This window comes from Monodon monoceros, unplaced genomic scaffold (assembly GCF_005190385.1).
Source record: "Monodon monoceros isolate NGI ecotype Baffin Bay Population unplaced genomic scaffold, NGI_Narwhal_1 Super_Scaffold_12, whole genome shotgun sequence".
NCBI lineage: Eukaryota > Metazoa > Chordata > Mammalia > Artiodactyla > Monodontidae > Monodon > Monodon monoceros.
Window position 1 is genome coordinate 71,241,471 of NW_021703768.1, and position 13,345 is coordinate 71,254,815.

A 13,345-nucleotide genomic window follows, 5' to 3' on the forward strand; every position below is an offset into this window, starting at 1 on the left:
ATCTATTTTTGTCATACTTTCCTTGCTTTAGTTTCTCTTTTTTCCCCCATCTTTGTGGCTCTTCATTTCAAGTCATACCTGCCTTTAGCTCTGGAGTCCAAAAATATACATAGTACTAAAAAAAGGCTCTTGTATACTCCTATCAGATACATAATTTTAATTATCCACACACTGCATGAATTCTAAAGTAAATGTTTACCTTTTCATTTATTCCAATTTTGTATTTTTTCCCCTGCCAGATTTGCTTCCAGCCAACTCTTCCACAGTTTGTATTTAAAGAGTTTTTATTTTTTTTTCCCTTGACTTCATGATTTCTGACCAGTTCTCCAGTCTACCAAGGTCACACTGCGTTCTGATCTTGCCTTTTCAAGGGCCAGACTTCAAAAACTCTCTTTACACAGAACCCTTTAAATTGAATGTACAAATTATTTATTTCACTATTCCTTTAGCTACCATTCAAATCTGCCTGGTTTAAGGAATATTTTCCCAATTGATGGATGAGGATGTCATACAGAACAAAATCAAAAGGCTTGGAAAATTGAGATTATACCTATCCCTTCTCCTTCACACTCTACAGTGAAGGTTAAAATATTCTCATAGGACCAGTTTTTATACTCACACCCAGGGTGTTACAGGATGTATAACAAATGTATGACAAATCATAGTGATTTTTTTCCTTGTATATATATATATTTTTTTTCCTGTATATTTTTTTTCCTTGTATATTTTTAAGTCTGCAAATAAGAGAGTTAGTAATGGTGGTTCCTTGGGTCACACTTTGTTTTCTATTAAAAATGTTATCACTGTGATAGTTACCTTCTAGCCTTTATTAAAAAATCCTTAAGAATAGTAGCTTGTGGCCTTGCAATGGCATTATGTTACAAGAATTCCTGCTACTAAAATTATCTTAGGCTTTAGCCAGAATTGCTCAGGAGTTCCATGAAATTTGCTTTGGTATTTAATATCACTTGATTCCTTAGGTCATACGTACATATGTTACATATGGAAACCTATGTTACATATGCAAAAAATCATTAAATTCATTCCTTCATTCAACCACTTTTTTTGGGGGGGGGCGGGTAACTGCTATGTTCCAGGCACTATTCTAAGGGATCTAAAGGAATAAAATGAATGAAACAGATAAAAATTCATGCCCTCATGGAACTTAAAATATTCCTGATATGAGCTATATTTACTTTCCCCTTCACATGAAAATTGGGCTACTCTTTATCCTTTGCTGTTGTTTTTGGTTAAACTGAATAAATTCGTAAATATCGTATCTTAATTCTGACTCTCCTTTACTTTAAGCCTTTACTTTAAAAGCCTTACTTACTTTACTTTAAGTCTTTACTATTTTCTTGGAACTTTCATTTTCATATTATTTCAAATTTCTTTTTTTTCTCATAATACTTTTTCATTCCCATTCCTCATAAGGTCTTTCTTTATTTAGCCAACCAGATATTCTCCTCCCTATCTAAAAGTTTGTGACACAAGATGAAGTAGTCTTTTGACTACTTGTGCATCCTCCATCCTACATACTAAATTTTCTAAGAATACCTTTTAAGTATTTCCAAGTCCTTTGAAAATCTGTTCCATTAAATTCATCTTTTTCTATTGTTGAATTTTTCAGATATTTAATTCCTGCCTGGGATTGGATCCTAAAATAATGTAAATCTAAATAAATAATGCAATCAGCAGGTTTGATAAAAACTAAACTAATTAATGAATAATAGTCTTAGCTTTACTGAAAGAGAAATAAATTCTAATAAATTAAGAAAGCCACTCATTTTCACATTTCCTGATTGTATGTCTGGGTAAGGTATGACTGAAATATTTGGATATTTCTATTATACTAGGGCAGAAACAAGTGATCAGTGGCTCCCTATTGTATAATAAAAGATAGAAGATTAGAAACGAAGTGCAATTACAGACATCAACTCTATGGAAAAGAAATAAAAGACACACAGTAAGAAAAATCCTTCCCTGAGAATTTATGGAAATAGCATCAGCCATCAAAATGACAGTAAACAAAGAAGTGGGAGATACTGTGATAATTCTTCATCAAAATTTTAGTTTTCATTAAGTATGCTGAAAAGATTCTCAGGAGGAGAAAACAGTAAGATAAAGGAGAACACAACTCTTCCATGTGGCTAGATGTGTGCCAATATGCCAACTTCCTTGGTAAATTTTTCATGTATTTATAAGAACCTAAATAATAATAATTTAAAAAAGATGTTAACATAGAATAGGATTTCAATGGTTTTTGAAGGAAAGCAACTTTTCTTTTCTAGAAGCCTTGAAATCGAGGCACCATCCTATAGTGAAATGTATGAACTGGAGAGGGCACATGATGATGTGAGCACCACAGCCATCTACCCACAGAAACTTACTGCCCCTCCTCCAATCCTGCCCTAGAAGGAGAAGAAGAGTATGGTGCAGAGATAGGCACATCACTGACAACCATCTGGGAAACTCAACAGACTGAGCTACTTTAGAAGATCCTAATGTCTGGGGTAGTGTTGCCTTGTCTACCTTAATGCTTTTCCTATCTCATTTTTTTTTTTTTTTTTTTGGAATGCAAGGCTTTGCAAAATGTCTCTTTAGATTTCTTTTGTGTTTGTTTATTTTTTAAAAAATCACGTCACAAAAAGCATTTCTATTTAGGTCTGTTTTTCCATTAGCCATTTGTCTTTTGCTAAAACTTTAACTGTATTCTATGCTTAAACACCCAAACACAGACACGTTCCATCACTTAAAATATTTTGTGTGTGTATGTATTATTTAAATTCTATTTTAAAAATCAATGGTAAACCAATAAATTGTTGGAATTAAGTTAAAAAAATCAAAGTCTATCTTTAAAATTCTATTGAGACATTGTGCAAAAATCAGACAGACCAATTACTAGGTAGACAATGTAGGCTACGCAATCACATTTAAACTAAATTTTTAATATTTCTGAAATTCATTTTTTTCTAATACACAGTTTCTCCATGACAAAGTGAGAGGCATTAACTAGATGATATACATGTTTCTTCTATTTTTAATGAAAGATTTTATAATCTATTGGAACTAATATCTATGACTTTCTTTAATCCAGAAAATTATCATGTTAGGAGAGTCTATTTCAGATTGGAAACGTGGAAGGAGAAAAAGATTTGAAGAATAAAATTTGAAATTTTGGCAACAGAATTTTAGTTCGTGTTTGATAGTTTATTCCTGTGAAACAATTTTTAATCATCCTAGTAATAGTGACAATGATAGTTCATTGAGTGAACATGTCCCAGGAATATTATTTCTATTATTTCAATTGAACCTTATACCTGGATAATTTTGTACTATCATGATCATTATTCATATTATATTTCTGGTTCAGAAAAAAAATCAAGGCACTGAAAAAATACAAAACTTGCCCAACTTTACACCATAACTAAGTAGCAAAGCTAGGTTTTGAGATAAGGGAGCCTGACTCCAGATTCTAAGCTCATATTCCTCTGCTATATTGCCTCATCTGTTAGGGGGCCTTACAAACTTCTAACGAAATATTTTCATCATCTAGTTTTGAAATTTTATATGTGAAAGTCCTAAATCAGCTGACAGTAAAATATATAAAATCCAGTACATTCATGATCTGAGCTTTTATCTAAATACAAACCTAAAAGTTTGACTCCCCTTAGATTAAAGAAGGGTGTTTCATTTTCTCTGACTTTTCCATGTCATTTTTTGAAACTGGATTAACTTTTTTCCTGATTGAAATTATATTTCTTAATGTATTTCTACTACAGTTATTTCAAGAACAACTCTCTTTCCCCATGGTTAAGATTTTAAATAGTGTTATGGCTGCCAGCAACCATTTACTTATAATTTATAGCCAGAGATAAGATACCTCTAATTTTCCATTTGGTGGGTTCCTGGGTAAAATAAACATAATATGGAATTCTGATTATATAGATCACCTTGACAATGAATTGGAAATAGGTGTTGCTAAAGGTTAAATTTATAGGTAAACTGATGAGAAATTCAGGATACTGTAATCTATTGAACATGCCTTACCTAATAAATTTCCATGTCCTTCTTATCAAATGATTCGTAAGGGTGCTCTGTATGAAAATAATTCACCTTGTATACTATAAATGACTCATTGATTGAAAGCAGCTTTCTAATTCTCTACATATATGTGATACTCAAAAATGTAAATGACCAGTGAATTTGCTTTAATTCCAGAAATTAACTAATTTGGCCTGCTTCTAAAAGTTGAACTAGAATTAAAATTACGAATAATGAACACCAAACAGAAACTGTCATATCCTCCAGTGTCAATGGCTCCTATAAATGCTGTTGTCAACAGCTGGTTCAAATTGCCAAAAGACCCCAGAAACAATTCAGGAAGGAATAGTTTTTAAATGGATCCACATTTGTGGAAAAAAAATGCTCTTCCTTTATAGTCACTGTTCATTTCCTGTATTGAAATATGATGTAGAAGCAACTGTAAGAAATTACGACCTGCTTAGAGGCTTTTTACTAAGCCCAACTTCCATTATGTGAAACTTCTTACATATTATAGGCATTTCAGTACAGATTATTACTAAATATGAGATTACAATGGCAATAGGGTGTTTTAATAAGATGACAACTTTACTATTTGTCATGATATTTTCCATTAATTTACCTGAATCTTTTCTGTGCCAAAGTTCCCTTCTTATGTGACAAACTCACCTGAGGTAGGAAGAAATAAACAATGATGCACTTGAAATTTCTATTGCAAAATCCAAGAAGTTATGATAAAAATACATGTTTTAACTTATATAATCCAAATAAATCCTAAATGGTAATAATAATAACAGTGCCGAGAGTTTTTATAAAATACATAATAAAGGAATTTTTTCAACATTGAGTTCTCAACCTATATCTTCTCTATATAGGTTTTCTGCTTTTTAGAACTTTGGTTATGAGTGGTATAATAAAATTTGACTACATACTTACACCTATAATAAAAATAAAATCAACTTCAACTCTTTATGAAAGTGATACCAATATACAGTAGTTCCCCATAATGACAGAAAAATTACAGCAACAATGTTTTGGATAAACTGTCAATTCAGAGAGCAAACGGATAAAGGAAATAATTAAGGGATCATTTAAAAAATATATTTGTTAGGATAAAAGAAAATTAAAGAGTAAAATTCCAAAGAGACTTCTCTTTGTGCTTAACATAGTAGAAATATCATTCAAATAGTTTAACCCTGCAAGGAGATTACCTGTAATTCTGCCAAGGTCACTGCCAAGTTGTATTAATGGCCATGTTCAGTACATGTCAGTCACATGAGTTAGAGCTGCCTTCTTCTTCTTTTTCTACTGCATAATGACCTCCCTCTTAATGCACACTGACAAATTGAGGTGAGCGAATATGTTTTTCCAAAATATAGATGGAAGAGTTCCATTCCTTCAACTCTCCTATTTTAATTGTACCAAACATGTGGAATGTAAAGTCTGGCAGGAAAGAGGTTTTAAATATTCCATTCTGAAAATTGAACCATTTTTGAAAATGGCACTTTGAGTCTTAAAGGAATTATTTGTGGCTGCATTGTGAATTTTCTTTCAAATGCACATTTGCTTATATTGCTGCAAAAGCACAAAATATTTTTTAAGTGTAGGGATGACTTTTTTTTAATCTAGAAAATGTCATTGGAACACAGAGTTAGTAACGGAATGATTTAGTGTTCAGTAGTTAAGCTCTATTGCAGATTTGTAATTTTCATTTATCAATATTATTCATCATTTACAGAAGAAATGTGAGAGTGGAGGCATATTGGCTTCTGAATACATCTACTGACTAGAATGCAACAGACATATTTATGTACTTAGAGTAAAAATAGATTAACACATCTCCTTTACAGGGCTTATATTTAAATAGAATAAATCACACCCTCAAAGAATAAATGATATTCTAGTATGTTATAATAAGACCTGCTTGTAAGAGACATCTCTATTAAAAATTTACCACTTTAGTCCTGGAATACCAATTTAGTCCTGGTTTTGAGATTAGCAATATATTAAAAATATCTGGGGAATTAGCAGTTTCAATTCTCAGATTAATATGAGAACTTGGTGCTGATTTCTTTGTTTCACTTATATACTTTAATTCATCAAAACATTATTGAAATGACTGGGAAAGAAAGAAGACATGAAGAAGCACTTCCCCGCTTATATCAGCTGACCTGAACAATATCTTAAAACTATATTTAGAAAAAGATAAAAGAGCTGAGTACAGTGACAATTCTCCATGCCAACTTCCTCTATTACCACTTTTCTTTTTTTCATTTAGTAACTCATCTATAAAACGACGACTTTGGAAAAAAAAGAGAATAATTTCAGGACCTTTAGATTTTAACAGGCTGGTAAGATACATAGTTGCAAGACTAGATCAGACACCAATCTATAGCTTTCACATAAGATCACTATTTCTATTTTGTTTATCTCATTTATAGTTGCCCAACTCTTGGTAATGACTTGGATCACAAACACATTACAAAGCAGTTTCTCAAATTTGAAGTTGAATTCAAAAAACTATTATCTAAATTACAAAAATCAGATTAAATATATTGCTTTTAAAAAGTACATGAGTAAAAATTGGCAATACACAAAGTGCAAATAAATTCCATTCTGCAAACTTATTATAACTAGTAAATGGGCACATGGTGATGTAACTAAAATTCATAAATAATATTTTAGCGAAATTTATAATCTTACTACGATAACTTTTACAAAGATGATGTAGAATAATTTGCTATTTAAGAAAACTCCCCAGGGCTTCCCTGGTGGTGCAGTGGTTGAGAGTCCGCCTGCCGATGCAGGGGACACGGGTCCGGGAAGATCCCACATGCCGTGGAGCAGCTAGGCCCATGAGCCATGGCCGCTGAGCCTGCGCGTCCGGAGCCTGTGCTCCGCAACGGGAGAGGCCACAACAGTGAGAGGTCCGCGTACCGCAAAAAAACAACAACAAAACAAACAAAACAAACAAACAAACAAAAAACTCCCCAAAGGCACATAGCAGAGGAAGTGGTGGAGAGAATCTGCATGATTTAATAACCTAATAATGATCTGTATTTGAAATCCGAAGCTATAGAGGCTGAAAACTGTTTAGTAGAAAATAACAAACCTACTTCCAGAAGTTTGGTTGAATGGGTACAACTTTCTAGCTACGTAACATCTCTTACTTTGCAGAGTACTGGGTAAACCATATGTGGATGAAAACCATCTCCTTAAGATAAAAATTCACATATTTACATCTTTCTACATAGAAGTAATAGCAGGAAATAAGGTAAATGCTTTATATATAATGTTTAATTCTTGTTGTAATTATTTTAGTCACAATAAGGTAATAAACTGAGACACATTTTGAAAACTTTAAGTAGTGTAACTTCTCACTCCACAATGTTAACTAGTTATTTGCAACTTCAGCAAGCACATAAAAAAAAAGCCATTAATTCATTCCCACTGATGAGGGGGCCACACTGATAAGAAAAAATAAAATTTAGATTTTGGTCAAAAATTGACATACTTTGGGATAAAATTCTGTTTCCTAATGACACTGTTCTCTGTGAAAGAGTTGGCTGAAAGATTCCCTCTGCCAATGGACTGGTTATTTAGAGTTATAGTGGCCTGTGTGGGAGTATTTTGTTTTCCCAGATGGATACACAAGTTCTTCAATGTTGTAAAATATTTCTTAGAAGAATATGGTTGTGCCAAGCACTTTAAAGTACTTTTAATTTGCTTGTTTCTAAATCAGTTAATTTGAAAATAAATGACATTCATACATTCACAGGCTTTGACTGTCTAAATCTTAAGTATCGCATTTCTAAAAGCCAGCCCCACATGAGTTTGGCTATGCTACCGAATGCTATGGTAAATTTCTCTTGTTTACAAGGATTGTGAAACCTGTTTGTTAAAAAAAAAAAGTCACACAGACATAATAAAATACACTAAAAATGTGTGATATTTGGCTAGTACAAAATGTTGTCTAAGGCTTAATTTAAAAATCTACAATAAAGGTTTCAACACATTTATCCATTTGATTTATGTCTAAATGTTTAAATTAATTTCAAAGGAATTAATGACTGACCACTATTAAAGTTCAGTTTTCTCTTACGTTTCAGGGAGATGAATCTGCAAATTCCTTCAGGAAATGATCTGTTGTTCATCAACATTTCAAAACTAAGAAACTTCTAGAAATTGGTAATTCTGGTATTCCCTAGTTGTATTTCAAATTTAATAATATTGAAACTTTAAAATTCTACTATAAGAATTTAAAGAAAAACTTTGAAAAGATAAAATCAAGTAGTAAATCTGCCTTTAATGACTTTAATTTGTAGGATGATGTAGGTAATTATAAAATCTATTTCCTAGACCTTCCTCCTCAAAAGGCAAAAACCAAAATCCCTTTCAATGCAAAATTTCTTGATTGTAAAAATTAAAAAAAGGATAATGATTGTTAATCCTTGTTTTGTGTCTAGCACTGTTCTATTTACATGTATTAACTCATTTAATCCTCATACCAACCTTATGGTACCATTACTGCATCCATTTCACATATGAGGAAACTTAGACAAAGAGGACTTCGCTTGCACAAGTGTGGCTCTGGGATTGGAACCTACACAGTCTGACTCCAGCATCAACCCTTTATGTCATGCTAAACAGATTCCAACATTTTAATGAAATATGAGGTCTTACTTTGATTGCTTTAAGAACACAACATAGGAATGGTAACTGCCAAAGTAGACAGAATGGAGGAATTTAGAGTTGGAGCAGACCCTGGAAGGCCATTGCTCTTTAGGGCTGCCAGGATGTTTGGAATGCCCTTCATTTTAAAGTGGAGTAGCGAGCAAAACTTCCAGTCTCACGTACTGGCTCTGACTTTGGTGATTCCTTTGACATACATACATACATACTTACATGCTTACATGCTTAGATATGTACATATGTATATATGTGTGTGTGTATATATATATATATCATTAAAAACTTATACATAATGAATTTTAAAATGAAGAATATGTATCTTTTTCAATTTAAAATTTGTTCTGTTTAATTATTAGAATAATGCCAAGTCTTTGCTTTATCTTCCAGTAAACATCCACACATTTTGATATCAATCAACCTGTCTTATAAGTACTGGATATAGATTTAGTGAATTTACTCAGTGAACATCTGTCAGCTAAAATTCAGCTGATTTTTCTACTAACTTTCAGCTTCTACATGCTAACATTCTATAAACCACCAATGTTAATTTCACATTCTGACTGGCCAACTAGCTAATTTAAGGTATAAAAATTCAATATTTAGGGCTTCCTTGGTGGCACAGTGGTTGAGAGTCCGCCTGTTGATGCAGGGGACACGGGTTCATGCCCCGGTCCGGGAGGATCCCACGTGCTGCGGAGCGGCTCGGCCCGTGAGCCATGGCCGCTGAGCCTGCGCGTCAGGAGCCTGTGCTCCACAACGGGAGAGGCCACAACAGTGAGAGGCCCACGTACGGCAAAAAAAAAAAAAAAATTCAATATTTAGTAAGGTATGCTTCTCTATCTTATATTTTAAAATTAAAATAATGATTTATGCATTTATAGTTATGTGAATAGACTGTAATTATTTATCCTAGGTACTTGAAATTTTAAAATCTATTTTCAGCATCTCAAAAAAGATTAAAGAATTCTAATTGTACTAAAATGTATGGGGGTAATTATTACTTGAAGCTTTATAATGCAACCAATACAATCAGACTCAATCTGTAGGGGATTTACATATCTATTAGAATACAAACTATCAAACTGTATTTGTATTTTTAGGTTGCAACATCTCCAAAACAACAAATGGAAATTTAAATGACTAAAAGTGATTGTATATGGAAATAATTTATGCAGAATTCTTTATATTCGTTAGTAGTATAGTTGTGAACAAAAGGTTATTAGTATCTTCTTAGATATGATAACATGATTAAAACAATTTTAGAACTATATATTGAAGTGTGTATTCAATATTCATTAGCAACAGAGTCAAACTTTATATTTAAAAAAATCACACGCCTTTTACTGTGTATCTTATATCTCTTTTATATAACTAAAACTTTAATTTTAAAGCTATTTCTATTAATAAATATAAGGAAAAATACATATCTAAAAGTACCAGTGGTAGAGATGGAGGCTGAGATGAAGAAAGTACGTGAAACACAACGAGAGAAGAATCAGAAGAGTCAGAATCATACTCTAAAGTCATTTCCTATAAAAGAACATTCAAGGCAATGTTCAATTTATTTAAACACTGGCTTCTGGCTGCATTAACTATCGTTTGAAATAAGTGTACTATACAAGAAAAAAATTTTAACAAGGATTTTTATCATAATTATTATATTTCCAAGTGATAATTAAAATGATATGTATGCTGCTCTTAAGAATGCAGTGTTAAAATGTAGCTCTAGCTGAGGTGGGTACCTAATGGATAATGAGGTCTTCTAGGCTGGACTTGTACACCCTTGAACAAAAGTCAATTATCAAACAATTGTGTACTCTTGCTAGCCAAGTATCTTCCATTAGGACAACTGAGAAGAAATGTTCTGTAGCTACATAATGCCTAGACATTCAATAAATTGACACCAATAGTAAGTTGCTATACTTAAATAAATACAGGTAATTAGGAATTGCCTGAATAAATGAAATCTATGCAAAATAAAAATGACTATCATTTCTAGATAACAGTATCATTGAAACAAATGTATCATGAAGATTGCTGGTGAAGAATAAAACTTCATGATTTGACTATCATTTTGTTTTTCTTACTCCCATCATATACCAATGCTAACTAACTAGCAATGGAATAAATAAAACGTTTGAATTAGCTTTCATTAGATGTTGACTTAATGGGTTTACAAAAGATATAAACCCTTTCCAATGTACTTGGTTCCTCATATATTTATGAAATAAGAGATCAACCTAGTCAGATGAATATCACAAAACAAAAAACCCCCAACTTACGTGAATCAGTTGGATAAAACTTAAACTCCAAACTGGGCCAATGAGTTACACTATGTCTTTTAATGAATCACAAATGTGTCTCTCAACATTGTTTTATCAGCTACAACAGTATTATCTCATGACTTTCACTCATGACATAAACAAGAACCACAAAAATTCATAATTTTTACATGGTGGGCAAATCTAAGAAATATAATATTATAATGTAAGAAAGATGCAGAATCATCATTCATCTATTACCACATATGAAATGAAATAAAGGCTACTGATGGCAGTTCTTTTGTAGCTATATAAGAACCATGCTTTCTAATCAGAGACCAAAGTTTTAATCTATGTGACTTCTAAATTTCAGTTTCCTCAGTTGTAAAAATATGTATTAGTATACAATAAATAATATCATTACCATAGGTTCATAGAATAGTAAGCAGTAGTATTTCACAAAAGGAACTGGATGCCTACCCCAAGGAAGTATCTTTGGTTATGATCAACATCGTTCAGCCAGTCAGGTAGTATAGCAGATCTGGTGCAAAAAGTTAATTTGTTAAATTAGATATTATAAATCCATCAGAGAGTATATCCTGAATACATACAATAATACTTCATCTCTGTCCTCCAAAGAGCTTAAATTTTACAAAACTGGGAAAGATAATTTAAACATGAACTTTAGTACAAGGCAGAAATTAGTACCATAAAATAGCTATACATAAAATTCTACAAAAGTCAGGCATAGGAAAGATAATTCCAAAGGGAAAGTTTTCATAGTGGTAGCACTTAATTGTTTTTCCTAAATCTCTCTCATTTGAATTAGGAACAATTATTACCCTTCATTCACTTGTTTCAATTTAATTCAACAAACATTTATGGGACATCTATTATGTGTAACAGACTTATTTAGGCCAGAGAGAGCACAAAGACAAATAAGGTGCAGTCCCCAAGCCCAAGGAGTTTACAATCTAAGGTAGGTTAAGAATAACTGATATTTGTACAGGATTTCCGTTTTACAGTGCTATGGTACATATATCATTTCATTAAATCCTCGAGAAGCATGGTTACTGAAGACACAAAAGTTGACATTCTTTCTATTGTCATAAGAAGAAAGGACTGCAATGAATCCTAATTGTCTTCAGTAGAGTCTTTAAGGTTTTACTTTTGTGTTTCTGAGAACACATTCCAATTTTAGTACTTATGTGAATGGAGTGACCCATTCTACGTGTGGTTTACTCTCCAAAGTGGCTCTGTATGCGGGAAGAGAGATGAGCTGGCAGACCGGGAGGCACCCTGCAAGCGTGTCAGTCCCAGTGCTGTCCTTGCTGAATAAACCTGAAGAGCAGACACAAACTTATAAAGGGGCTTCGGAATTCTTTCTCTGTCTTTCTCTGTCTTGGGATCTGAAAGAGTCCTGATAAATGCTATAGAGAATACTTTGAGAAACATTTAAAAATGTTGAAAATATATTCCATATTCAAGCTTATTTTCTTAAATAATCTGAAAATATTTTTATCTACTCCCCCAAATCACTTTACTTTTTAGAAAAGAATCATTAAAGTTTTTAAGACAGTACTACATGAAGAAATAAGGTGATACCTTTCTTTTTAATAATTTTGGATATTTTTCCTTTATTCTTCTCTAATAGAGAAGAATAAAATACCTAGTTGAGTTTATAAGTAGAGTAATTTAGAAGGCAGCGAATAAAATAATGTACTTTGTGTTGCCATGAATTTTTATTCTCTTCCTTCATATTCCTGCAATTTGAATTATGCACAAATTATGGTCCAAGTCTAGATGGTGCAGAGAAAAATCTCAAAGGAGGATTTTAAAAACCATGAAGTTAATAATGCACCACCAAAAAAAACTCTGAGTTAAATATATGGAGTACTGTTTTTAGACTCATAAAACTATGCAGCAAGGTACTCTCTTTCTGTTAACTTAGTTTCAACAAATTTAGGCATTTTCTGATCATGAAATCCATTTTGTAAAACGTCTAATTCAAATAAACTCAATGCATAATCTCCACTTTCTTACATATGCAAATCACCTCACAACCAGGGCTTAGAAGAAATTCTAAATTCAAGTCCCACCAAATTTTTCTTCAATTCAATTCAATTTATGGAGAATATCCATCTACAATATGTTTGAGGCACTTTCCCGGTCATATCAGGGGCCCTAAGCGAACAAGACTCCACAGAGATTATAATTCAGAGGAAGTGAGTGGCAGAATTCATTTGCTCATTCAGTAAGTATCTATTAACCATATGCCTGGCAGGCACGTGCCTAGATTCTGGGAACCTGGGCAAAACCCCTTAAATTTGACCTCGGACATTCCTGGA

At 32.5% G+C, this 13,345-nt stretch overlaps 1 protein-coding gene across 23 annotated transcripts in view; it reads right to left on the reverse strand.

Moving 5' to 3' along the window:
* Nucleotides 1-13,345, reverse strand: part of MEF2C (myocyte enhancer factor 2C) — a 155,228-nt gene that overhangs the window by 111,939 nt on the left and 29,944 nt on the right. Inside the window, exon 1 of one of the 23 annotated variants that reach the window (XM_029217815.1) lies at nucleotides 11,478-11,538. The exons of 19 other annotated variants lie outside the window; for them this stretch is intronic. The gene's annotated coding sequence lies outside the window, so the exon portion shown is untranslated. Of the gene's footprint in view, nucleotides 1-4,666; nucleotides 4,708-11,477; nucleotides 11,539-13,345 lie in introns of those variants that run through there. 3 more of the 23 variants (XM_029217825.1, XM_029217823.1, XM_029217826.1) reach the window with 3 other exon arrangements.